General features: G+C 47.4%; 1 long non-coding RNA gene across 1 annotated transcript in view; it reads left to right on the forward strand.

Moving 5' to 3' along the window:
• The window catches only part of LOC132251712 (uncharacterized), a 30,435-nt gene that overhangs the window by 4,436 nt on the left and 1,547 nt on the right, over window positions 1-24,452 (forward strand). The gene's annotated exons all lie outside the window — the stretch shown is intronic.

The following is a 24,452-nucleotide window of genomic DNA, read 5'->3' on the forward strand; positions in this document are numbered from 1 at the left end:
CCCTGAGCCCAGAGGGGGGTTGAGTATGTGGAGTGAACAGCACCTGTGCACTGAGTGATGACACCTGTGAGGCATGGGGCATGGTGTAGGCAGGACGGAGCCACGCAATTAGCCCTTAAAGCAGTGACTGCAGACATCTGGCAGTCACATGGATGAACTAGATTGGGAAGCCCTGGGGCAGCCTGCTTTATATAAAAGCAACTTATCAAAGTATGGCAGGAGAGTGAAGGGGTGATTGCCTAAAGAAAGTGGAGAGGGTAAGGACTGAAGGGACTCCAGGGATTCACAGTCACCCCTGGAGGGCACCCTGCTACAACAGGCCATGGAATTAGCCAATGTTTGATCAAACCTGTGAAGAACAAAGACACCTTAGTTATGACACACAGCTAAAACAGTGAAGTGGCCCTCTCCACAATTATATTGACTCTCATATAAGCTACATCCTCTTTGTAAACTTGATATTCTATGAGCAATGTACAAACTCTCTTTTTGAACATGATTACTAGGACACAAGGTAGGATTCCAAAATATGTAATGGCATAACTGAAAGAATGTAAAACAAAGTCCATTTCATACCTGGTGAATAAACTATTTGTACAAAGGCAAGAGCTATTATAGGTTGTTTTAAAAACCAATATCACATAATAACTCTCTAAGTAGTAAATGCCAGCCTACTACCTGAGTTAGTGCTGAAGGCCCATCTAGACATGGAGCTAGTTAAAGACAGAGATTTTTAATACCACAGAATCATATCCAGAGAGCCCAGATGTCACAGAGGAGAATTGTCAGGGGTGTTTCCAGGACTACAGTATCTTCAAGGAGAATACCTCAAAGAAAAATTTCATTTGCCCTAGTGAGTAATGAGAAGTGAGGTTGATAATATGGAAAAGCTGGGAGTTCTTAAAAAGTTAATCGAGTCGACTGTCACCAAACCAGATAATTCAGTGGTTATAGTTGGGAAAACTAATAAAGGACAGATCTGTATCCACCAGTGTGATTTAAATGAAGCCATAAAATATGAATATTATTCACAGAAAGTGGTTGACTAAGGCCCAGATCACAACTGACTCGTGCACCAGATACCAAGGCTTACTACACCTAGCTTCCAGGCACTTGAGCTCCATACAGAATCCACACCCTGAGCTGGGTTCCTTGCCTAATGCGTGAGTGTTTAGCACCATAGAATGGGGTCCACAAAAACTGCCGTGTAGTGTGTGGAGTCTCCTAAACTTGGCATGGTGAGCAGGAAGCTCCAGAAAATGCAGAGAATAGGTTGGTGCCTTAAATCCCACCCCTCCCTTATCAGATTCACCCAAGGAACCTTGTCTACCCCTCCCTTAGGCACTTCTCTCTAATTAAGATTAATAGCTTGGAGCTCTCTATTGAAAAGGCAGTTCATAGGCACCTTACATATAAATTTTCTTTCAATAACCAAGGTCACAAGGTTTTTCACCTCAATCAGCATGGGGGAAAAATGTCCCTTATATTTGCGTACCAGAAACCATCCCATTAAATACATTGTCTATCATAAAGCTGCTGCTAGGGGCACCATGCATGCAAAGATGGAAACCCAACTATGAAGTTGACTTAATACAGCCTATTCTGAACATGTTTATAAGGCACCTGGTCCCGATGAGGCAAACACACTGATAGGAACCTAACACAAGACTAAGTAATTACAGTCAATCTAAAGAAGACATGATACCCGTTGAGCTTTGCCCCCACTCAGTACTGACTCTTTTTCAAGTGAACCACTACACCAAATGTTTAGTCTTTCTCATCACTCCCATAGCTGAGCAGTACCTTCATTTCGTTCCTGTTCCCAGTGATTCCTGTTTCTTCACAAGCCATAAACACCTGCCAGACATCACCAAACTTCTATATGGATGAGAGGCGGTCTCACCTCCTCTCTTGGTCCATCGCACATAATCAACATGGCCCCACTGTCTAGGAGGTGGAGTAGGACCAGGCAGCCCTATGTATCATCAGCGTATAAATTTTTGGAGGGTCCCAGGACTTGTGACAAGAACACCTGTGAGTAGGAGGCTAATTAGTAACTGGATTTTGGGGGGGGGCGGTACCAGGTGTACACACATACTGAGTCACCATGGCTCGAAGCACTGACTCTGCTGGGGCCCATCCTAATGAGCTAGATAATAGGCCAAAGCCAAAAGGCTCATGTTTTATGTCACAGGACAGGGTCCTTAAGGTTGGCCGTGATCTCCTAAGGCCCCTTGACTGTGCCAATTAGGCCCGATGGGCACCCTCAGTTCTCGCCCACCACATCTTTGATGGAAATATAAAATAGGGAGGCTGCCTTTAAGTCCTCTTGGACACGGTTTGTTGGACTCTGAACCCTGTGGGTTATGGGACCCCTTGTGGATCCCGTTTCACTATGGGTGTTTCAGGGGGCACCTTAGCCTTATGGGCTATATGCGTGGCTCCAACTGCCCCTTTACCACACTCCAAGCCTCGCAGATGGTACTGGCATTGTATTGCCTAGGCCTCATCATAATTTGGCCCCTTGTCGCTGCGCCCCTCGGCGCTGGGCTCTCCGCAGCCCTTGTCGCTGCACCCTCTCTGGTGCCAGGGTCCCCACACTGCAGTGGGCCCCCAATGAGGCCTCCTCCTTCCCCAAGTAGCCTCACCCAAGCCACCGGTTTCATAGTAGCTAGGGTCAAGAGGGACATGAACAGATCATCTAACCTGACCTTCTGCCACAGGCAGGAATGAATGCTGGGTTCACAAGACCCCAGACAGGTGATCATCCAACCTCCTCTTGAATTTGCCCAAGGTAGGGGCGAGGACCACTTTCCTGGGAAGTTGGTTCCAGATTTTGGCCACCCTAACCGTAAAATATTGCCTTCTGATCTCTAACCAAAACCTATTCTCTATCAGCTTATGACCATTGTTCCTTGTCACCCCAGGTGGTGCTGTTGATCTTCCCTGGTAAGTTTGAAGGTAGCTCCTAGGTCCCCCCTCAACCTCCTCTTTCTGAGGCTGAGCAGGTTCAGGTCCCTCAGTCTCTCCTCATAGGGCCTGTCCTGCTGCCCTCTCACCAAGCAGGTGGCCCTCCTCTGAACCCTCTCCAGGCTGGCCACATCCCTTTTGAAGTGTGGCGCCCAGTACTGGATGCAGTACTCCAACTGCAGCCTGACCAAAGTCACATAGAGGGGAAGTATCACCTCTCTGGACCAGCTTGAGATGCACCTTTAGATGCATGACAAGGTATGGCTGGCCTTGCTGACTGGTCTGGCATTGGCAGCTCATGTTCATCTTGGAGTCAATAATTACTCCAGGATCCCTTTCCGCCTCTGTGCTTTCAAGAAGGGAACTCCCCAGCCTGTATGTATGCTGTGGATTCCTTCTCCCAAGGTGCAGCACCCTGCATTTGTCTACGTTGAAACCCATCCTATACTCGTCTGCCCACTTTTGTAGTCCGTCTAAATCTAGTTGCAGCCTCTCTCTCCCTTCAAGTGTGTCCACCACGCCCCACATCTTAGTGTCATCAGCGAACATGGACAGCATGCTTTCCACCCCCTCATCCAAGTCACTGATGAAGATGTTAAACAGTGCAGGCCTGAGTACCAAGCCCTGGGGTACCCCACTGCTCATATCTCGCCAGGTTGAGTACAACCCATCCAGCACTATTCTCTGGGTGCGCCCCATCAACCAATTTTTTACCCATCCAACTGTGTAGGCATCAATGCCATAGTCGCTTAATTTATTGATGAGGATGGGGTGAGAGACAGTGTCAAAGGCCTTCTTAAAGTCCAGAAAGACTACATCCACGGTGACACCATCATCTAAGGATTTAGTTACTTGGTCATAAAAGGCAATCAGGTTGGTCAGGCAGGACCTGCCTTTGAACCCATGCTGATTGCCCCCGAGCATGATCTCCCCTGCTGGCACCTCACAGATGTGCTCCTTGATGATCTTCTCCAAGATCTTCCCGAGCACCGAGGTGAGGCTTACAGGCCTATAGTTACTCAGGTCCTCCTTCCTCCCTTTCTTGAAAATTGGGACCATATTAGCTGGTTTCCAATCCCCCAGCATCTGGCCAGATGACCGCAAATACTCATACAGCCAGGCCAAGGGCTCCACGATGACCCCTGCCAGCCCTCCACCCAAGGGTGTTGAGGAAGCATCTGGACCTTCAAATTTAAAAGTGTCTAGCCTTTCCAGAAGATCTGTAACTACATCTGCACTGACTGAAGGCCTGACAGAGCTATCCCCAAAATTGTCCCTACCTCTGCTAGGTGGGATGTTCCAGTCCCTGTTCAACAAGACAGAGGCAAAGGAACTGTTAAAAATATCAGCTTTCTTGTCTAGCATAGCCACAAGATTACCGTTTGCATCTTGCAGGGGCCCTACATTGCCGTTGTTATGAAACGGCAAACAAAACAAGCCCTGGGGCTATAACATAATACAAAAGATAAGGGTGTGCTCTGCCCCTTTAAAAGCATCAAACTGCATCCCCAGCACTAAGTATCTAGTGAGCAAGGGTACCTGCTGAGGTTAGGGAGCCCCATTAACCCTAGGTGCACTATATTAGGCCATTGCTGCATCACTGGGCACTTCCTCCCTGGAGGCTCCTTCCTCTCTGGCTACCAGCAGAGAACTGAACTGCTAGGCCCCAGACCTAGGGTTTATATGGGCTGAGGGCCCTGCCTCTTCCAGCCAGCTAACCAGGTGCGGGTGCGGCCAATTCCCTCATTAGCCCATTGTCATAGCAACCTGCACCTGGGCTCTTATCTGGCCCTTTGTGTTCCCTCCCCTGGCAATCTCTGCTTTAATAGGAGCAGGTACCTTAGCGCCCTGCGACAGCCTGTTATCAGGCACAGTTCGTATTATATATGTATGAAAACCTTGGGGTACAGGATACTTGCTGGTAGTAGGGCCACATAACATTTTTTGAATGATGCTAAGGATTTGGAACTGATCTGGCTAATTTGACCTGAGAAATGAAAAATTTTCCTTGAATTTTCCTTAACCCCTTCCTTAAAAATTAAAAATAAACTCCCCCTCAAAAACAACAAACCCTCCCCCCCCCCCCCCCCCCCCCGGTTCATACTGTATATAAGCATGCTCAAAAGTGTGTCTCTAGAGTACTTCTGCAGAGACTTTCAGCAACTGGCAATAAGTTAAAGTGCCTCAATTCTGGATGAGCTAACTCTGTAAGTAGCCACAGTAATTTGTATGTAACCAAATTCCTGCTGACATAACCCCTCTCATTGCTACATTGGAAACAATTCATACCCCTCCCATTGGAGGGAAATGGTCTCTGGGGGGAGACAGGGGGCCCCCATTGTTCTCTGTCCCACTACTTCTTCCCCTTGCAGTCTTCCTGTCCCTGCAGTCTCTGCAGTTCCCCCTTCTCCACTTTACTGTCAGAGCCTGCTCAGGCTCTGTCCCCCCCTCAGCACAACACATGAAAGTGAGCGACAATAAGGCAGGGAAAGGGGGAAAAAAAGCTGCAGAGAGCAAACAAAGAAAGGAGAGGAGACTGCTGGGGTCTGACTCAGAACTGCAACAGTTGCCTGTTCCCCCTTGTCCCCCTACCAACCTCCACTTTGAACAGGAAAACCTTGCTAATTTAAAACACAAGGAACAAAAAACACACTGACTTTAAAATGAAGGTGTCCGCAGGAATTTGGTTACATACAAATAAGTCCATAGGTGAAATTACTCTCTGAGCTCTCAGAAAGGGAGGGCTCTGTTATTGTTAAAAACACAGCATTTCCTAAGAAATTTTCCATATGCTCCTGTGTGTGATAGTCTGCACTTAAATCAGCCAACCAGTAGAGAGGCCTGTTTGGTAGAGTTTCCTAATGAATGGTTAGTGATTTAGCTCATTCTTATCAGTGTCTCAGCAAATCGCGTTCATGGGCCCAACTCTACAGAATGGGCTATACATCAGGCATCAAATGTACATATCTCATTTACTAATGCATGTGACAGTATATACCCTCTGCTTTTTGCAGGGCAAGTAGTTCAGTTTTCTTCTCTCTGGTTAGCTCAGGAAAACATGTGAAACATAAATAGCAATGTCCATTTCGTCACTAATCAATTATTTTAAAATACTGTCCTGCACAAGAGTAAGATAAATTACTATTGAGCTTCCAACTCCTAACTTGCTTATTTTTTAAAAGAAAACATTACAGCCCTCCTTAATCCTCTTGCTGCTCCTCATCTCAACGAAATTTAGTTAGTTGAAATGCTAGGTATCGATACCAATATGATGACAATCAAGGCTAATCTGGATATGTACCCTCAAAATAAACTGAGCTGAATCCAAACATTTTGCAGGTTCAAAAGAAGTGAATGGCGAACTGCAAAGCACGTGACTGGCTTCATGCTTCATTATGTATTAAACATGGTCCATATGAGCTATTACCTGTGTTCCCTCCTCCAAGTGCTTATGGATGCTCCTGAGGGTGCAGTGGGGAATGAAAGGAGCTGACAACTCCCATCGGTAGAATTAGACTGCACTCATGCAGGAAACCTGGTCTAGTACGTTCCAGGGACATGACTAACGATTGCTGAGCTCTGGTAACTCCAGCTGGCATAGCAGTCCCTAAAGGGTTGTTCCAAGCCCATGCAACTCTGAGCAGCCCTGAGGTTTTGGCTGTCACCTATGTAAGCACATGCCAAACTGAAGTCAATGTTTAGTCCCTAAAATTAGGTGCTTGCCTAAATACTTTCCTGAATCATAATTTTGGGGTTGTTACTTTGGGTAGCTTACTCTTGTTTGTCTGGGTAGAAGATATTTTGAGGTATGTTGGCAGTTTAAGCCATATAGGACTAGGTCTACACATGCAAATGATCTGGGAGCAGTTTACTCTCAAATAAACTACTCTAGAGTAAACTCTCCTGGGCATGAGTCTATACATGTATGGACATGGGAGCAGATTTGCTGCTCCTAGCAGCAGTCTGCTTCCATTCCCTGCAGCCCTGCAATGGGCCCCTGCCCATTGGGGAAGCCCCTGCCAGGAGATGCTTTAGGCTCCCTCTAGGTGCTAGCCCAGGGGCAGGAGACAGCTATTTCCTGGCGGGGATTGGGACATTGATCCTTGCCCCTGGGAGCTGCCTGCTGCCAGGGTGGGCTCTGCCACCAGAGCCTGTGCGGGGACAACATCCCCCTGCCCTGGCAGCAGGGGGCTTCCAGCTCCCGCTTCATGATTGTGGGGCCTGGGCTGGAAGATCCTTATCTCCAAGCCCAAGCCCCATGGTCCCAGGCCAGGAGATCCCTCTCTTCCAGCACTAGGTCCTTGACTGCGATCTGGTGCTGGGAGATAATGATCTCCGTGCCTTGGCCCTGAGAACATGGAACAGGGGCTGGGAGCTCCCTGCTACCGGAGCAGGGGGACATTATCCCTGCTTGGGCTTCAGTGGCAGAGCCTGCCCCGGCAGCAGGCAGCTCCTGGGGCCAGGGAGCAATCTCCTGCCCCCTGCTGACTGGCAGCATATTTGCTCCCTGTCAGGAATCTACATGTGCGCTACTGTGTAGTAAGTAATCTTGAGTAAATTTGCTACTTGCATTTGTGGGTAGCAAATTTACTTGTGATTAGAACCAATTACTATACAGTAAGCACCTGCACATGAAGACATGGATACGTACTGTGCAGGAATTAGCTCTACTGTGCAGTAAAGCATCTTTCCCAATATCAACTTTTCCTCAGTTTAATAACATTTGCAGTAGGTGCAGAGTCTGTCAGGGGCTGTTTTGCTCAAGCTCCTTTAAGACGCCTGTAAGGTATTTTAAATGGTGTCTGAGTGAACAGTGCAAACAATTTCTATTTGTGTTCATTTAGATTTGTAAATTCATTAGCGTTGCCTATAGCCATTCCCTGTTGTATTTTCAAGTACAGGAGCAACTGACTTCTACCAGCATGGGTGCTCATGAAATGCAAAGGTCAGCATTCTGTGCACAAGACATTGGAGGAAGGTGAATTTTTCATTTGCTTGTGGAAGTATTTGTGGGCTCACCCGGACAAGAAGCAGAAGCAGTGCCATGTGACTTATTTGCCAACATGGCTCATGTAGATCCATCCTTGGAACGTCAGAGAACTCTCACCCATCCCAGGAGTGCTCTCAGCACTTCACAGGACTGATCTCAGGGAGACAACAAGATAGTTAGAGGTGAAATTTGTTTTAGTCCATGGAGTTAAAAAATATTTTTGCTAAATAACGAATATGAGAAAATGGATCTTCTGACAGTTATTTCATAAGCACAAAAAGACTCTACATTCATCCAATCAATGATTTAGGATTAATTATCCCCTCAGCTCTATTTAATGGCTAAGACCCTTTTTAAAGCTAGACAGCTTAAACATGCATAGTAATGAAATGCTACAACTACCACATTCTCCAACACTCAGAGCATGCCAAGACTGGCATTTGGGGCATTGTTCATTAGCACATGAGGAGCAATGCAGCATGCCTAGATCTAGTTGAAAGTTTTCCACCAACAACTGGTTTTTCAACAACAGATTTTTTTTCATGCAGTCAGACTACTTTCCATGGGAAATGTGGGTACTTCATCAACAAATTAAACATGAGATATTTTTGGTTATGGTTTAAAATTAAAATATTTCAGCTGAAGACAGCAATATTTTGGTTACAAAGAAATATTGCTTTCAAAATGGCAAGCTGTGTTTTATGTAGCATAGGAGCCCTAGGCTTTCAGTCTTTTCTGTGGACTGTGATCTCTACTTACTGTTTTCTAATGTCTTCTTGGTCACTGTTCTGCCTGATTATACTGTTTCTCCACTGTTTTTTTTCAAGTGATTTCGAAAGAGTGACCCCTCATTTACACTGGTTGTGAGCGAGAAGAGGTTCAGGGCCAGCATTTGTTCATTTCTGTTTGTTGCACTTCTTTAATATGAAGCCCATCATCTGGAATGAAAAAGACATGCTTTGCTTTTTGTGCATGAGGAATACTTTTCCCCATGTGGCACCAATTAAAATGTAATGTGAACTGTTCAAAGTCATGTTGTCAGCACCTCCAAGGGATTATTTAACTCAGTGTGCTGTATCCACATCCAGCCAAAGGCTTGGTACTGCCTTCTTGTCTCCTCTGTGTCACCAGCCATACTAGCTCAGTGTTAGCTCTTTCCTAGAGACCTGTGTGCCATTTCTCATGATGCCCCTACACATGTATGAGTGGGGGTTTTTAAAAGTGTATAAGGGAGTTAGCCACTCAACTTCAGTTGGCTTTCAATGGGAGCTAGGTATCTAATTCCATTTGGTGTTTTACAATATCCCTTTAGAATACCCTTTCATTTTCTTTCTGCCATCATCCCCTCTTTGCTCTATTCTTTCCTTCAGATTCACTTCTGTGATGCCCAGAAGAGGTTCCATTATTTGTTATATTTTAAGTCCCAGCACTACTGATCAAGCCAATAAAATATACCCACACCTCCACTGAGTTTAAAGAGCCTCTTATGCACAATTGTTAGCAGGACCCAGGCCTGAGGCTGTAATCTGTTTGGCGCAGGGTTCTGTACAGCTTCTTCTTGGTGCAGTAATAATAGAATAGAATAGTAACAATGGCATTGCTACACTACAAAATGAAGCAGGAATTATTTTCAAGATCCAAGGCAGCCTTACTTTTTATATCATGTGGTTTATAGACAGTAAACAACCCATGTCATGCTTTGAAAGTCCACAGCCCAGGGTACATGTTTTCCTTCATCCGTCTCTCCCTGCCAAATGCTGAAGTCAGACAACTGGCTCAAATTCATCCCAGCTACAGTTGCTCACACTGGGATTAGCACATAAACTGGTTCAATCATTCTGTAGAGGTTTAGCATGGCCTTCTCTTTTACCACTCTGGCTGCAGCTGCTGCTGTGAGCGATGCTTTTTTAATATAGCTTTTCCTTTGCAGGAAGAGTCTGCTCTCATAAACAAGGTTCTCTCCATTTTACTGAGGTCTTTTCACCCCAGTGCAAAATAGAACAATCTTTTCCCATCCCTTGGTCCGCCTCAGTCTTAATCTTACTTCATTCAGGACCTTGGAACTGAGCAATTGTTGAAATGAGATTACACGAACGTGTTTAAACGTGACTCGCGTCTCCTCATGAGACTCGAGACTAATATCCAAAGATTAAGAAGAGATCTAAAGAAAGCAAAATGTCTCTGGGAAAGTAAGAGCAAGTGAAGTGAGCTTCTAAAACAAAAAAGGTGGAATGGCTAAAAACATTCCAGTTAGTCCATTTGTTCAAAATGGTAGCCCTTCTTTCAAGGACTTTGTGAAGAAGGTTTAATGAAGGTGAATTAAAATGTAGAAGTATCAAACCTTTGCATTTGATGAAAGGAGAGTGGCAGATCAGGCAGGGGCAGGGTATCGGAGTGGCACGCAGGGAAGGTGTGGCATGCCTGCTAAAAACATTGACCTCCCATGGTGTGGCAGTGGTGCCCAGTCTTTTAGTCCCATGGGCTGGATGAGTGGTATAGCGTTGGTCTGTGGGCTGGATATAGCCTGTATGTCCAATTTGGCTGGTGCTTGAGGTCAGCCCAGCATGCCCCAAGCCCCAGCCCGGCATGCCAGATCAGACTCCGGCCCTGGCCTCATGTGTTGGATCAGGCTCTGTAACAGATTGCACCCACAGCCCTGACCTCATGCTCAGGGCCATGTCATATAGCTCTCAAAGCTTGGAAATGTGGCAATGAAGGAATGGTCTGCCAAATTTCTGGACCTATGTGGATCCCTGTGGGCCAGATGACGTGCCTGCATGGGCTGGAGGTTGAGCACTTCTGGTCTAGGTAAAACACTGCACCTGTGTAACCTACAGAGGAAGCTACGCAGCTTGGTTTGGGCCTGTTTCTCTATTGCCCTGTCATGCCTGACTGTCTGGTAGGGTGTCTCTGGATGGACAGAGAACCACTAGAGAATAGACTGAGACTACTACATTATTTTCACTTGTGTCTAAACAACATTGAACTTAAGTCTCAAAACTAAAAGGCTAGTGCATTAACCTGTTGTGGCACCTATCCACTGCCTTTTCCCAAGATAGCTATTTATATACTTTTTATTATTAAATGTGTCTTCATTGATTTTCTTTATGAAGACAAACTTCAGATAAAATACCCAAAGCAGGAAGCATGCAAGTGATGATACTAGACAGCAAAACCAATTCGGAGACTCTAGACCAGATCCGTAGGTACTGTAAATTGGTGTAGCTGTATTGTTTTCAGTGGAGCAACAGAGATTTACATGCACTGGGGTTTTGAATAATTCATCATAATATAGATAATTCATCATAATAAAGATACCCCAAAGACTGGACCATTTCCAGCAATCTTCTCTCTCTTCAGGACAGCTCTCAGTATATTTACATTAATAACATGATGGACTGTAAATTCAGGATTTTTGAGAAGCAGCTTGATTTAATTTAAACTGTGCCAGCTGCCTTCCTGTTTTTTCTGCCAGACTAGGTTGATTACCCCTGCAAGAGCAAAATCTGCCTTTATTTTATAGCCCTGAGAAGAACACGTAATTCATGTTGCCTCTCCCTGACACTAGCCTCTGGTGTACTACCCGAAGCCTCAGGCACCTGGATGCACACATTTTAACTACAGTCGATCAGATCATTTTAGACAACATGACATTTTGGTGAAATGTACTGCTTTGCTGAAACCTGGCTGTTTCACAGAGATGCTTTTGTTTGCACCAAAACTTTGTTAATAAGGTGTGTTTGTAACTTGGGATCTGGATGTCCCATGTACAAGCCCCTGCTCTGTATGAATCAGCGTAGCCTGGGCTGAAAAGACTCTGCTCTGGATTGTGCAAGATAAGGTCTTAGACGTGTCTCCTGCTTCCTAGGCCAGTGCCCAAACCACCCCACTATGTATTTCTCTTTCTGCTGGTCCATTTTTCACAAAGTTTGAAACCTCTAAAAACAGAATCTTCTCACTATCCCCTCGAGAAACTCACTGCTCATGGTGAAATATGGGGAGAAAACATGACATAATTGTTGTAATTTCATAGATTTGCATAATTTTCTGGTGTACTGTGATAACCTTTGATTCTTGTCTGAGCAGCAGGCTGCCCACTGCAATTTCAGGGATATCTTGAGAAATAAATTAGGTTTTTCCTGCTACAAAAGTAAACCTTTTTTTAAGTCTCTGCATTTCTCAGAATGTTTAGTAGGGTTCTTTGGTTGCAGTCAGGTTACAATGCTTTTGTCTTCTTATAATGTTACTACTGACATTATGATCCCCCCCACTACATCCAAAAGCCTCATTTGTAATTCAATAGGACTTAAGCACATGCTTGCATGTTTTGCTGATTTAGGGCTTAAATCATTAGCTTAGAGTTAATTACACAAGTAGAAATTTCCTTGGGAATGGGAAAGCTAACAAGTGCTGAAATAAATTGCAGTAACTTTTGGTCTTAAATCAATACTAGCCTCAAAGTATTAGCCTACTCCTGTCACAACACTCAGCCACACCAACACTCCAGTGCTCTCTCTTTCCATTCAGCCATCTGTCGCCCGCAGTGCATACATCCAAGACTGAAGGGTCCAGTGCAGAGCACACCCATAATACCAACCTTCCCATGCTACATTTAATAAGTTAATGACATCTATAATCTTAAAAATTACAATCTTAGCATCTTCACACACAACAGAGTAAAGAATGATGTAAAGTTGATTACATGCTCTGCAAACGTTGATTACATACTTAACATTTCACATAATCAGAAATGCAAAAAAGTTTCTACTGTATACTTATAGGGACTTTCCAAAAATCAGATCATTAGTGCATGCATGCTGTTAAGCAAACTCCAGCGCAATTACTGAAATTGGTATATACCAGTCATTTAACTGGTATATTCACAATATATTATATAAAAATTAACAACTCAGAATTAAGGTTATCTGTTGCACTGTGGTTTTCAGTTCCTTAAGTTTTTAATAAGTAGAGCATTCTATCTATCTATCTATCTATCTATCTATCTATCTATCTATCTATCTATCTATCTATCTATCTATCTATCTATCTATCACGAGATATAGATATATGATTGTTTTGGTTGCAGAATTGTTGGTATGCACTTGAATACATCTAAAACTGATGACCCTCCTCTCTCCCTCTCCCCATCCTTTTGTATAATCTCTTTACTCTCACTTGTCAGTTGTTTCCTGCTACCTCGTCAGCTCCAGAATCAGCTCCCTTTTTTGTTCCTTCACCTATGACAAGTATCTGTCACTTACCACTACTTGAGCTGATCGTAAGGAGATGCACAGGTGAAGCCCAGGTCACTAGGGGCCAGATCAATAAAGGACTTGAACACCAAAAATTTAGACACTACCATGCCCATTTATTAGGTGCTTGGCATCCAGAGTGGAATCCATTCTGCCTAAGCTCCTTATACGGGGCACGTGAATAGTTTGGTGCCTCAGAACAAGATCCAAACAGCCACCATGTTGAGTAGATGTCTACCGCAAGGTAGCATGTTCAGCCTGCAGCAGCCTAGAGTTATCCAACAGGGAAACATTGAGCACAGTGGAGAGTCTGGAATTCATGTTCATCTACTCAGAGCCCTTTCTGAAGGCTGCTGCTTATACTGTTTCTTTCAAATGTCTGAGCAGGGCAGATTCTTTTCTGTCAAAAGAAGGCTGTATGAAGAGGCCTTCTTATATATAGCATGGTCTAGTAGTGGCTAGAGCAGACACCTGGAACACCTAGGCTTAATCTTCTCCTCACTGGGCATGTCTACACATACATATTTAATGTGCATTAGCCCAATTTAAGGCACATTAAGGGCACTTGTCTAGATGTGGGTACCCTTAAAGTGCCTTGAAAATGGTGATTTAAGGCTATGTAGGCCTAAATTTGATACCTGCATAAAGCAAGTGTGGCAGAGCACTGTTGACTTCTCCCTGGGATTGGAGGCGGGGGCTGAGGAGCCTCCATTTTAGACCCAGATCCTCAGGGCTGAGCCAGATGTTTGCTGCTGGCAGCCAGAGGAATACTATCCAGCTGAGCTGCTGCTCAGAACATCTTGGAGGTAAGGGCAGGAGCAATGGGGATGGCAGGAGGCTCCTGGTCTTGGGTAAAACCTAAAATTGCACCCTGCTGGGAAAGGATGGCTTGGTGGGACTGCCAATGGCGGGGTAGTTCCCTAGAAATGCCAAGCCATTTGCCTCCCCAGTGAAAGATGAGTAGGAGAGCATCATAACCCCAGCTCCCACTACCCGGTGGGTAATTTAGAAAGCAGATATGGGAGGAGGTGGAGAATGCAGGCACATCTCTGGTAACCTGAACCCCATAGGCTGAGTGACTGTAGCCTTCAGAGAGGAGGGCTCAGGACAAGCCAAATGAGGAGCCCTGGTGGTATAGACCTTGGTCCAGGTGAGGGGCCAGAGAGAGAAGCCCCAGGGAGGGGACAGAGAGTGACCCGGAGAGGGGCCAGTGGCTGAGTTCAGCCCAGTGTGGGGCAGAAGGCTGGTGGCCATGAAGAGTAGGGCTACGTGTGTACCAGCTATGGTGTGTAAGCAAAGAAGCCTGAAGGGCCGTGTAGAGTAGGGCCCAAGGGGGACCCAAAGGGCTGCGCGGAGTAGAGTGGGATGTGGCAGGCCTAGTGAGGGGCAGTATGAAAGAGGCCCTGTGAGAGGGGGCAATATGTATAAGGCCTGAGAAGGGCAGAATGTTAGAGGCCCAGCAAGGGGCAGAATTTGGCCTGGCCTTAGGCCAGAGCAGATATCAACTCAGGATGCCATCTGCAAGGCATGGGACACGGTGTAGGGACAGTATGGTGCTGTGTTTAACACCCTCAGCATCAGGACATTAAAATGGGCAGCCTCCCGCATTTTACATCAGTTTATTAAACAGCAAGTCGTGGCAGACGAGCCTGGGCAGACTGCCCCACATAGACAGGAGGGCAGGCTGATGTTGAGACCTGGCTCTGAGCTGGCCTCCTGTCACAGCAAGTATCAAATTTAGGTGCGAATAGCTAAGTCGCATTAGGACACGTGTAGATGCAGTAATGCACATTAAAGCTGTGTGCATCAATGGATGCACACTACATTAATGCGCATTAGCATGTCTGTGTGGCAAACCTAGCATGCTTAGCCACAGTGCTAGGTTCCCCACTTGCCTTTGGGCACACCACCCACCTGACTCGCCTGCCATGCCTTGTTCTTAATTAATTAAGATGTTCATTAAGGTGGGAGGCTGCCTATTTTTTCCCCGATGCCAGGGGGTGCTATCTGCGGCTCCATACTTCCCCTACACAGCAGCCCATGCCTCGCAGATGGTATCCAGTTGTTTATCTCACCAACCCCACACTGGGCTCTGGAATCCTTCAATCAGGACCCCTCTTAGACCCCTCCATTCAGGTGGCCTACTCCGCCTTCACTCAGGCTGCCTAGCTCCCTGAAACTATTTCCCTTCATGGGCGTGATCCCTCCAGGATCTTTGGCCACACAGGCCCTGGCCTCACCTCCAAGGCCAGTTGGAACCCCAGGCCTTCAGCTCTGGGCATCCCTCACGGTGGGCCCCTGGCCCTTTTGACCGGTCTGGTCCTGGCCCCAGCATTGACCAGTCGAGGGTATTCTACATCAGGTCTCTGAGCCTCCAGCCCCACTCTCACTCCTGGGGTCTGCCTTCTGGCCCTAGTAGCAGGTGACCCACCCGGTTGTGGGAGCTGGGGTGACTTACACCACGACTGGTGTTCCAGGGTCTCACAGACACTCTCACTCCTCACCGGAGCAACATGTTATTGTGCTCACTATATATAAATGTATTGGGCTCTCAGCCCTCTGGTTTTCCTCCCCCTTCACTGGGGTTCTTCATCTCTGCCCCCTCACTTGGGGACTCTACACCACCCCCTCACTTGGGGCCATGGGTCTTTTCTCCCTGGTGGGCTCAGGTGGCTGTAGCTGTGCCTGGCCCCAACTACCTTTCCTCAGGGTCTTACACCCTGCACAGGGCTCAGGTGGCCATAGCCATGCCTGGCCCCCAACTCTCCCTCCTCGGGGTCTTGCACCCCACAGGGCTCAGGTTGCCGTGCCTGCCCCCACTACCTCCAGTGTTACTTAAACCCACCCAAAGGTGAGGGCTAGGGTTAAGGTGGCCCTTCTTGCCTTTCACCAGGGTGATTACTGGCCTGGCATTTCCTGGGGGCTCCCACACCACTGAGAGCCCCACCAGGCCACCCACTCCTGGTAGGGTGCAGTTTTAGGTCATGCCCAGGACCAGGAGCCTCCTAGCCATCCCCTACAGCTCCTCCCTTACCTCCAAGATGATACGTGAAGCCTTGCAGCCAGGCAATGTTGCTGCCTGCTTTGTCATCATTGAACTGCCCTGTTTATATAGGCAGCTCTGAATCTAAAATGGCTGCTGCAATCAGGCACCTGCTGGCTGCTTGGCATAGGTCTTAAAGTGGCAGGCACCAACAGTGCCCTGCCACAGTCTGCATGTGCACTAATTTTGTATGGAGGGCATGCTGGGGTGGGATGGGCTTCATCTCTCCCCTAAGGGCAGACGTATTTTTAATTCTAGGTTGGCTGATCTCGTACAGCGGGCTTTAAACTAGCTTTGCTGGGGGAAGGGGCCACTCTGAGTGGAGAGGATGCTTCACCAGCATGCAGGGTGACAAGAGAAAGGGATGCCCAGATAAGCAACAATGTCTTGGGAGTAGGGGGCCACAACTGTCCTGTGAGTGGGGGAGGGGAAGGGGGGAAGCGCGTGCACCCTCAGGAAGCCTCAAGTGCCTCTACACTAATGCTCATAGTATGGGGAACAAGCAGGAGGAACTGTGCCTCCTGATTGCGAGTAAGAATCCAGACTTAGTAGGGCTCACAGAAACCTGGTGGGACCCCACCCATGACTGGGCGGTGGGCATTCGGGGATATACCCTATATAGAACTGACAGGACAGAGAGGAAAGATGTGGGGGGGTTGCACTCTATGTCAAAGAGCACCTCACAACATAAAGGATTAGTTTTGGGTTAGAGGAGGGTCGGGCGGAGACACTGTGGGTCAAACTACAAGGGGGGCGTGGCAGAAGGGACCTTACGGTGAGTATCTACTACAGATAACCCAACCTGGGGGAAGAGCTGGACCGGGATTTCTCTGGTCAGCTTATGGAGGTGGTTGGGTCAAGGGATGTTATTGTCATGGGTGACCTAAACTACCAAGACATTTGCTGGGAGGAGCAGACAGCCAGTTCTGACCACTCACGTAGGTTCCTGGCTGTATTAGTGGACCTTCACCTTATCCAGGAGGTGCACAGCCCCACTAGGGGTAATGCCTTGCTGGACCTGGTCCTGGCCACAGGGATGACCTGGTGAGGGGACTGCAGATCCTTGACCACCTGGACAATAGCGATCGTCACCTGCTGGAATTCACTATCCAGCGCAGGGTGTCAAGGGCTTACAGCAAGACTAAAGCCCTTGACTTCAGAAGGGCCAACTTCAATGAGCTTCGGAGACTAGTGGGGGAGACACTGAGGGCCCAGAAGGTAGAGGACATGGAAATCCATGAGGGATGGTCGTGTCTTAAGGGGATGATCCTCCAGGCCCAAAGGGTACAGTCCCTGAGAGAAGCAAGTGGGGTAAGAGTGCCCAGAAACCCCCTTGGCTCAGCAAGGGCATTCAGGAATGCCTGAGGACTAAAAGGGTGGTGTACAACCAGTGGAAAGGAGGAACGATCACCAAGGAGGAGTACTCCTCCTCTGTCTGGGAGTGTAGGAGGGTTATTAGGAAGGCCAAGGCAGAGATGGAAATCAGGCTAGCATCCAGGATTAAGGACAACAAAAAGTCCTTTTTCAAGTACATTGGGAGCAAGAAGAGGGCACCAGGTAATGTGGGCCCCCTGCAAGACTCAAACGGTAATCTTGTGGCTATGCCAGATGAGAAGGCTGATATTTTTAACAGTTTCTTTGCCTCTGTTTTCTTGAACAGGGACCGGGACATCCCTCCTACCAGAGGTAGGGACAATCTTGGGAATAGCTCTGTCAGGCCTTCAGTCAGCGCAGATGTAGTTAGGGATCTTCTGGAAGGGCTGGACATTTTCATATCTGAAGGTCCAGATGCTCTCCACCAAAGGGTGTTGAGGGAGCTGGCAGGGGTCATTGTGGAGCCCTTGGCCTGACTGTATGAGCATTCGTGGTCATCTGGCCAGGTGCCAAGGAGTTTGGAAACCAGCTAATGTGGTCCCAATTTTCAAGAAAGGGAGGAAGGAGGACCCAAGTAACTATAGGCCCGTAAGCCTCACCTCGGTGCTCGGGAAGATCTTGGAGAGAATCATCAAGGAGCACATCTGTGGGGGGCCTGCAGGGGAGATCATGCTCAGGGGCAATCAGCATGGGTTCATCAAAGGCAGGTCCTGCTTGACAAACCTGTTTGCCTTTTATGACCAAGTAACTAAATCCTTGGATGATGGTGTCACCATGGACGTAGTCTTTCTAGACTTTAAGAAGGCCTTTGACACTGTCTCTCACCCCATCCTCATAAAAAATTAGGCGACTGTGGCATTGATGCCTACACAGTTGGATGGGTAAAAAATTGGCTGACGGGGTGCACCCAGAGAGTAGTGGTGGGTGGGTCGTACTCAACCTGGTGTGATGTGAGCAGTGGGGTACCCCAGGGCTTTGTCCTCGGGCCCGCACTGTTTAACATCTTCATCAGCGACTTGGATGAGGGGGTGGAAAGCACACTGTCCAAATTTGCTGATGACACTAAGATGTGGGGCAAGGTGGACACACATGAAGGGAGATAGAGGCTGCAACTAGATTTAGACAGACTACAAAAGTGGGCAGATGAGAATAGGATGGGGTTCAACGTAAACAAATGCAGGGTGCTGCACCTTGGGAGAAGGAATCCACAGCACGCATACAGGCTGGGGAGTTCCCTTCTTGAAAGCACAGAGGCAGAAAGGGATCTTGGAGTCATTATTGACTCCAAGATGAACATGAGCTGCCAATGCCGGACCACAGCCAGCAAGGCCAGCCATACCTTGTCATGCATCCAAAGATGCATCTCAAGCTGGTCTGGAGAGGTGATACTTCCCCTCTATGCAACTTTGGTCAGGCTGCAATTGGAGTACTGCATCCAGTACTGGGCGCTGCACTTTAAAAAGGATGTGGCCAGCCTGGAGAGGGTTCAGGGGAGGGCCACCCACTTGGTGAGAGGGCAGCAGGACAGGCCCTATGAAGAGAGACTGAGGGACCTGAACCTGTTCAGCTTCAGCAAAAGGAGGCTGAGGGGGGACCTGGTGGCTGTCTACAAACTAATCAGGGGAGATCATCAGCAAATAGGAAGAGCCCTATTCTCCCCAGCATCACCTGGGGTGATGAGGAACAATGGTAATAAACTGATGGAGAATACGTTTAGGTTAGAGATCAGAAGGCAATATTTTACAGTTAAGGTGGCCAGAATCTGGAACCAACTTCCTAGGGAAGTGGTCCTCGCACCTACCTTGGGCAAATTCAAAAAGAAGTTAGATGATCACATGTCTGGGGTCTTGTGAACCCAGCATTCATTCCTGCCTGTGGCAGGGGGTCAGGCTAGATGATCTGATCAGGTCTGTCCTGACCCTACCTTCTACGAAACTATAATGCAACTTAGCTATTCACGCCTACATTTAATGAACCTTAATGTACATTAGCATATCCACCTGTAGACATGTGCCTAAATCACCTTAAGCAAAGGTGCATTACGTTGAGGTGCTTATAAATGCACGTGTAGACATGCCCACTCTTAGGGGATAAAACCCCACGTCTCCCCATCCCAGAAGATTGTCCTAACCACCACACTAACAGCAGGAGCAGTGAAACAGTGATTGATAAGTGAGGACTGAAACACAGACCTCATGCCCTGACTATGGAGTCATGCCCACTCTTCTAATCTCCTTACTTCTGTTTTTTTCTGAATATGGTGCTGATGGGGCCAAGCTGCTCTTAGGCTTGAACTTGCTATGGAAAGAGCTGGAAAAAGTTCATGTTGGTTCTTTGTGCATGGCAGGGTTAGTTTGAAGGCTCATGTGGATGCAGAGTTAGTTGTCAGGCCTTTTGCAGGGTAGGGGGTAGTGAAGATAGCAGTATAAGATAGTGCTGGCTGGACTGCTTAATATGGTAGGTGTTTAGAAGCCCCAGTTATAAGTGACATGCATCAACCTACATGGAACAGAGGGACCTCATCTACACAAGATGCTGACTGCAGTAGCTCATTACTATTGCACAGTAGCACTGCGTGGCACGAAGCGTGATGTGATGCTACTGCACAGTAGTAATGAGCTACTGTACAATGGTAATGAGTTATTGTGCAGTCAGCATCACCAAAAAGACATGCAGGGTTGCTACTGTGCAGTAATGCCAGTTACTGAGCAGTCATTTATTACTTGCTTATGCAAATACTAAATGACTGCGCAGTAAGAACTGTACAGTGAGCATCTTGTGTAGATGTGGTCAAGGTGTTCATGTGCTCAGAGGGAAGGGTAATCTGTTTCAAATGCTGATGAAAGATTATTGAGGGAAGTTTTTTCAGTATATACTTTTGTGTGATTTCCCCCTCTCACTTTATAACCAAATCTAAAGCCTGTTGAAATTTTGAATTCTAATTCTAATTTTGAATTTGAATTTCAGAATTCAGTAGAAAGGAGGGGATCATTTCTTTAATTCATATCCTCCTCCTTTTCTTTAATTTTTGCTAGAATGGGAGCTCAGGTACTCTGCTGCTGATTTCATTTTCTCATTAGGCTGGTGACTTGTTCAGATGAACAGTCTGCCACTTATTAAAAATAGGGCAAAGCCCTGTTCTTTACAGTACCAACAGCATCTCTGAACATGCCCTGAAAATGGGGTAATTTGCACACTCTGATCACAATCAAAATATGCTAAAAATATTAGCTGAATCTGAGACAAATCTAGAGGTGTTTGGTTCTGTATAGCTACTCCTCTCACCCTGTTCTCCTACGGGTTAAATATCAAATTCACCTCCATGCCAAGTAAACCTCCTGCAATTTTCCTTTCATTCAATTGTAAGATTTTTGGGCGAAAGGGCTGTGACTACCTCAGCATCTCTACAGCTCCATGGAGTCCCTGTACTGGGCATTTCAGTAATATAAAAACTGATACCTTTACTATAATAAATTACTTACACCAGGAAAGATGGGTTATGAAACCAAGGTTGGTCCTAGAACTATTTTTTTGACTCACAGGCTATTGCAAAAATAAGATAAAATCAGATATTTTAAAGAGTAATTCCAGGTCAAATGTAATGTTTCATTTTCAATCTGAGTATTTTATGAGCTTTAATATATTTTAAAGAGATATTAAGGAAATCTCTAAATGAAATGTTTACAATTGAAAAGGCCAGGACGTTTACTTTTAAATATGTCTGGACGAAATGTTTTGAATTCTCCTTTTTTTTATGGTTTTGACACTGTGCCCACCTGACTTCATGGAGCTTCTCCTGCGTGGCTCGTAGTTTCATAGTTTCACAGTTGGTAGGGTCGGAAGGGACCTGAGCAGATCATCAAGTCCGACCCCCTGCCTTGGGAAGGAAAGGATGCTGGGGTCAAATGACCCCGGCTAGGTGGTTGTCTAGCCTCCTTTTAAAGACCCCCAGGGTAGGAGCGAGCACCACTTCCCTTGGAAGTTGGTTTCAGCTCCTAGCTGCCCTGACTGTGAAGTAGTGCTTCCTGATGTCTACCTACTCTCAGTCAACTTATGGCAGTTATTCCTTGTTACTCCCGGTAGTGCTCGGGGGAACAGGGACTCTCTCATTGCCTGCTGGTCCCCCTTGGCCAGTTTGTAGATGGCCACCAAATCCCCTCTCAGCCTTCTTTTGTGGAGGCTGAATAGGTTCAGTTCCTGTAGCCTCCGCTCATAGGGCCTGCCTTGCTGCCTCCTGATCATGCGAGTGGCCCTCCTCTGGACCCTCTCAATGCTTTCCACATCCCTCCTGAAGTGTGGCGCCTAGAACTGGACACAGTACTCCAACTGCAGCCTGACCAGTGTCACACAGAGGGGAAGGATCACCTCCTTGGACCTGCTTGTGATGCATCTGTGGATGCATGACAAGGTGCAGTTAGCCTTCCTGACCATGTCCCCACATTGGCAGCCCATGTTCATTTTGAAATCAATAATGACTCCAAGATCCTTTTCTGCCTCTGTGCTGACTAGAAGGGAGTTCCCCAGCCTGTAGGTATGCTGCTGGCTCTTCCTTCCCAGGTGTATCACCTTGCACTTGTCAATATTGAAACCCATCCTGTTCTCATTTGCCCACCCCTGTAACCTGTCCAGATCTAGTTGCAATCTGTCCCTGTCCTACAGCATGCCCACTTCTTCCCGCACCTCAGTGTCATCCACAAATTTGAACAAGGTGCTTTTCACGCCCTCGTCCAAGTCGCTGATGAAGATGTTGAACAGTGCAGGCCCAAGGACTGAGCCCTGGGGGAACCCACTGCCTACATCCCTCCAGGCTGAAAAAGAGCCGTCCACCACCACTATCTGGGTGTGGCCCTCCAGCCAATTTGCGACCCATCTAACTGTGTAGGCATCTACGTCACAGTCACCTAATTTTTAATGAGAATGGGGTGAGAGACAGTGTCGAAGGCCTTCCTAAAGTCCAGAAAGACTATGTCCACCTCTGTCCAAGTATTTTGTGACCTGGTCGTAGAAGGCCACCAGGCTGGTCTGACAGGACCTGCCTCAAATGAACCCATGTTGGTTGTCCCTTAGCATGGTCTCCCCTGCTGGTCCCTTGCAGATGTGCTCCTGGATAATTTTCTCAAAGAGCTTCCCCAGGACCAAGGTAAGACTAATGGGCCTGTAGTTTCCTGGGTCCTCCTTCCTCCCTTTTTTGAAAATGGGGACCACATTGGACCTTTTCCAGTCCTCTGGCATCTTGCCAGAGCACCATGAGTGCTTATAAAGCTGAGCCAGGGGTTCCGCAATGACCTCTGCTAATTCCCTCAGCACTCTGGGGTGGAGATCGTCAGGACCTGTTGATTTGAACATGGCTCTGGAGTGCATGCTAGGGGTTTGTCACAAAGATGGCTCTTGCTGTTGTGACGCAGGGTCACATTCTCCGTGGCGGATACCCTGATACTTTTATGCCACATCTTGGGTGTTACATTTAGTAGAAGGGTTCCCTTCCGCCGTGGGGAACCCACTGGGCGTTGTCACTAGTGCGTGTTCCTGGGGCTCCGCCTCCCCTACACCCCAGCCATGCGCCAGCCTACTGGGACCACTAAACGATGGATGATTTGGCTTCACCTTGATGTGGTGTCCCGCTCTCTCCCTGCCACTCGGGACCCCTGGTGTTGACAACAGTTTTTACTCCTGCCACCCAGGTTTGCTTGGGGCAGTGCGATAGCCTTAAGCATGGGCCTAGCTTCTCCGTGTTGGGGTCTCCTGAGTGGCCCTGGCCTGCTCAGCCTTTGTTGTCTGCCCAATGGTCCCTCTCAGGCCCTTGGGCTTCAAAGGGAAAAAAAAAGGAGAAAAAAAGGAACCGAAATTCCAGGGAGGGGCCTTGGCCCACTCCCCACTCATGTGTCCCGTATTTATTGACTTTGCCATCTCTCGGCACCCTCCTCCTGGCCGACTCCCTTGTTTCCCGGGGTGGTGTGGCCCTTTAACTTAGGCCTTGGGTCCTCCCGCAGAGTCCTGCTCTGGTTCCTCTTTGGGGGTGTCCAGGGTCTCTGGTTGGCCTGGGGGGAACATCCTGCAGCTGCCTCCCTGCTGTGTCCCCCCTGCTGCTTTCCCGCCGCTGCCTTTTATTCCTGCCAGCTGGCGCTCTAGGGTAATGTCATTGGGGCACCCTGTTCCCAGCCACAGAGAAAAGTAGCTGATGAAGCACATGGCTGCTCCACCCCATCGCGGTTTATCTGGCTTGGCTGTGCCTGAAGGGGGGTCAGTTTGTCCTGTCCTCAGGGCTTTTCTTTTCATCGCCATGGCGGGCTGTCTCTGCCATGATCCACGCCGAGGAAGGAGTCTCCTGCCCCTTTCTTATTGTCCCCTTGGGACAGACACAAGCAGTTTGGTCAACTGAGCTGACTTTGCAGTTTTGTGTTGCTGAATCTCCTTACTTCACTAGAATTATTGTTCAGATGAAAACTTTTACCAAGCTGTTGTTGGGTTTCCTTTGGTCTCTTTGGGTCTCTATCCCATACTGCACCACACTGGTTCTTAATTGATTGAAAAGTATATTTCTAATTCCTAGTTACCTTCATGCCATCTTCTAGGCAAGGGACACACTTCTATTCCTGGATCTATTTATATTCCACAGTGGGACTGGCCATTGTCTAACAAAACCCAACAGCCTTCTCTATTCTAGATAGATAGATAGATAGATATTTTTGGAGGTAACTTTCTTCCTGAACAAAAGTGTAATGAATGAGGGCCAGTTAAGTTGGGAAGGTGCGAAAATAGTAGCAGCTGTACTGCTGGTTCAGTCATTGTTGTTGTTGCCACTAGCAGTGCAGGCACTGACTCT

This window comes from Alligator mississippiensis, chromosome 7 (genome assembly GCF_030867095.1).
Source record: "Alligator mississippiensis isolate rAllMis1 chromosome 7, rAllMis1, whole genome shotgun sequence".
NCBI lineage: Eukaryota > Metazoa > Chordata > Crocodylia > Alligatoridae > Alligator > Alligator mississippiensis.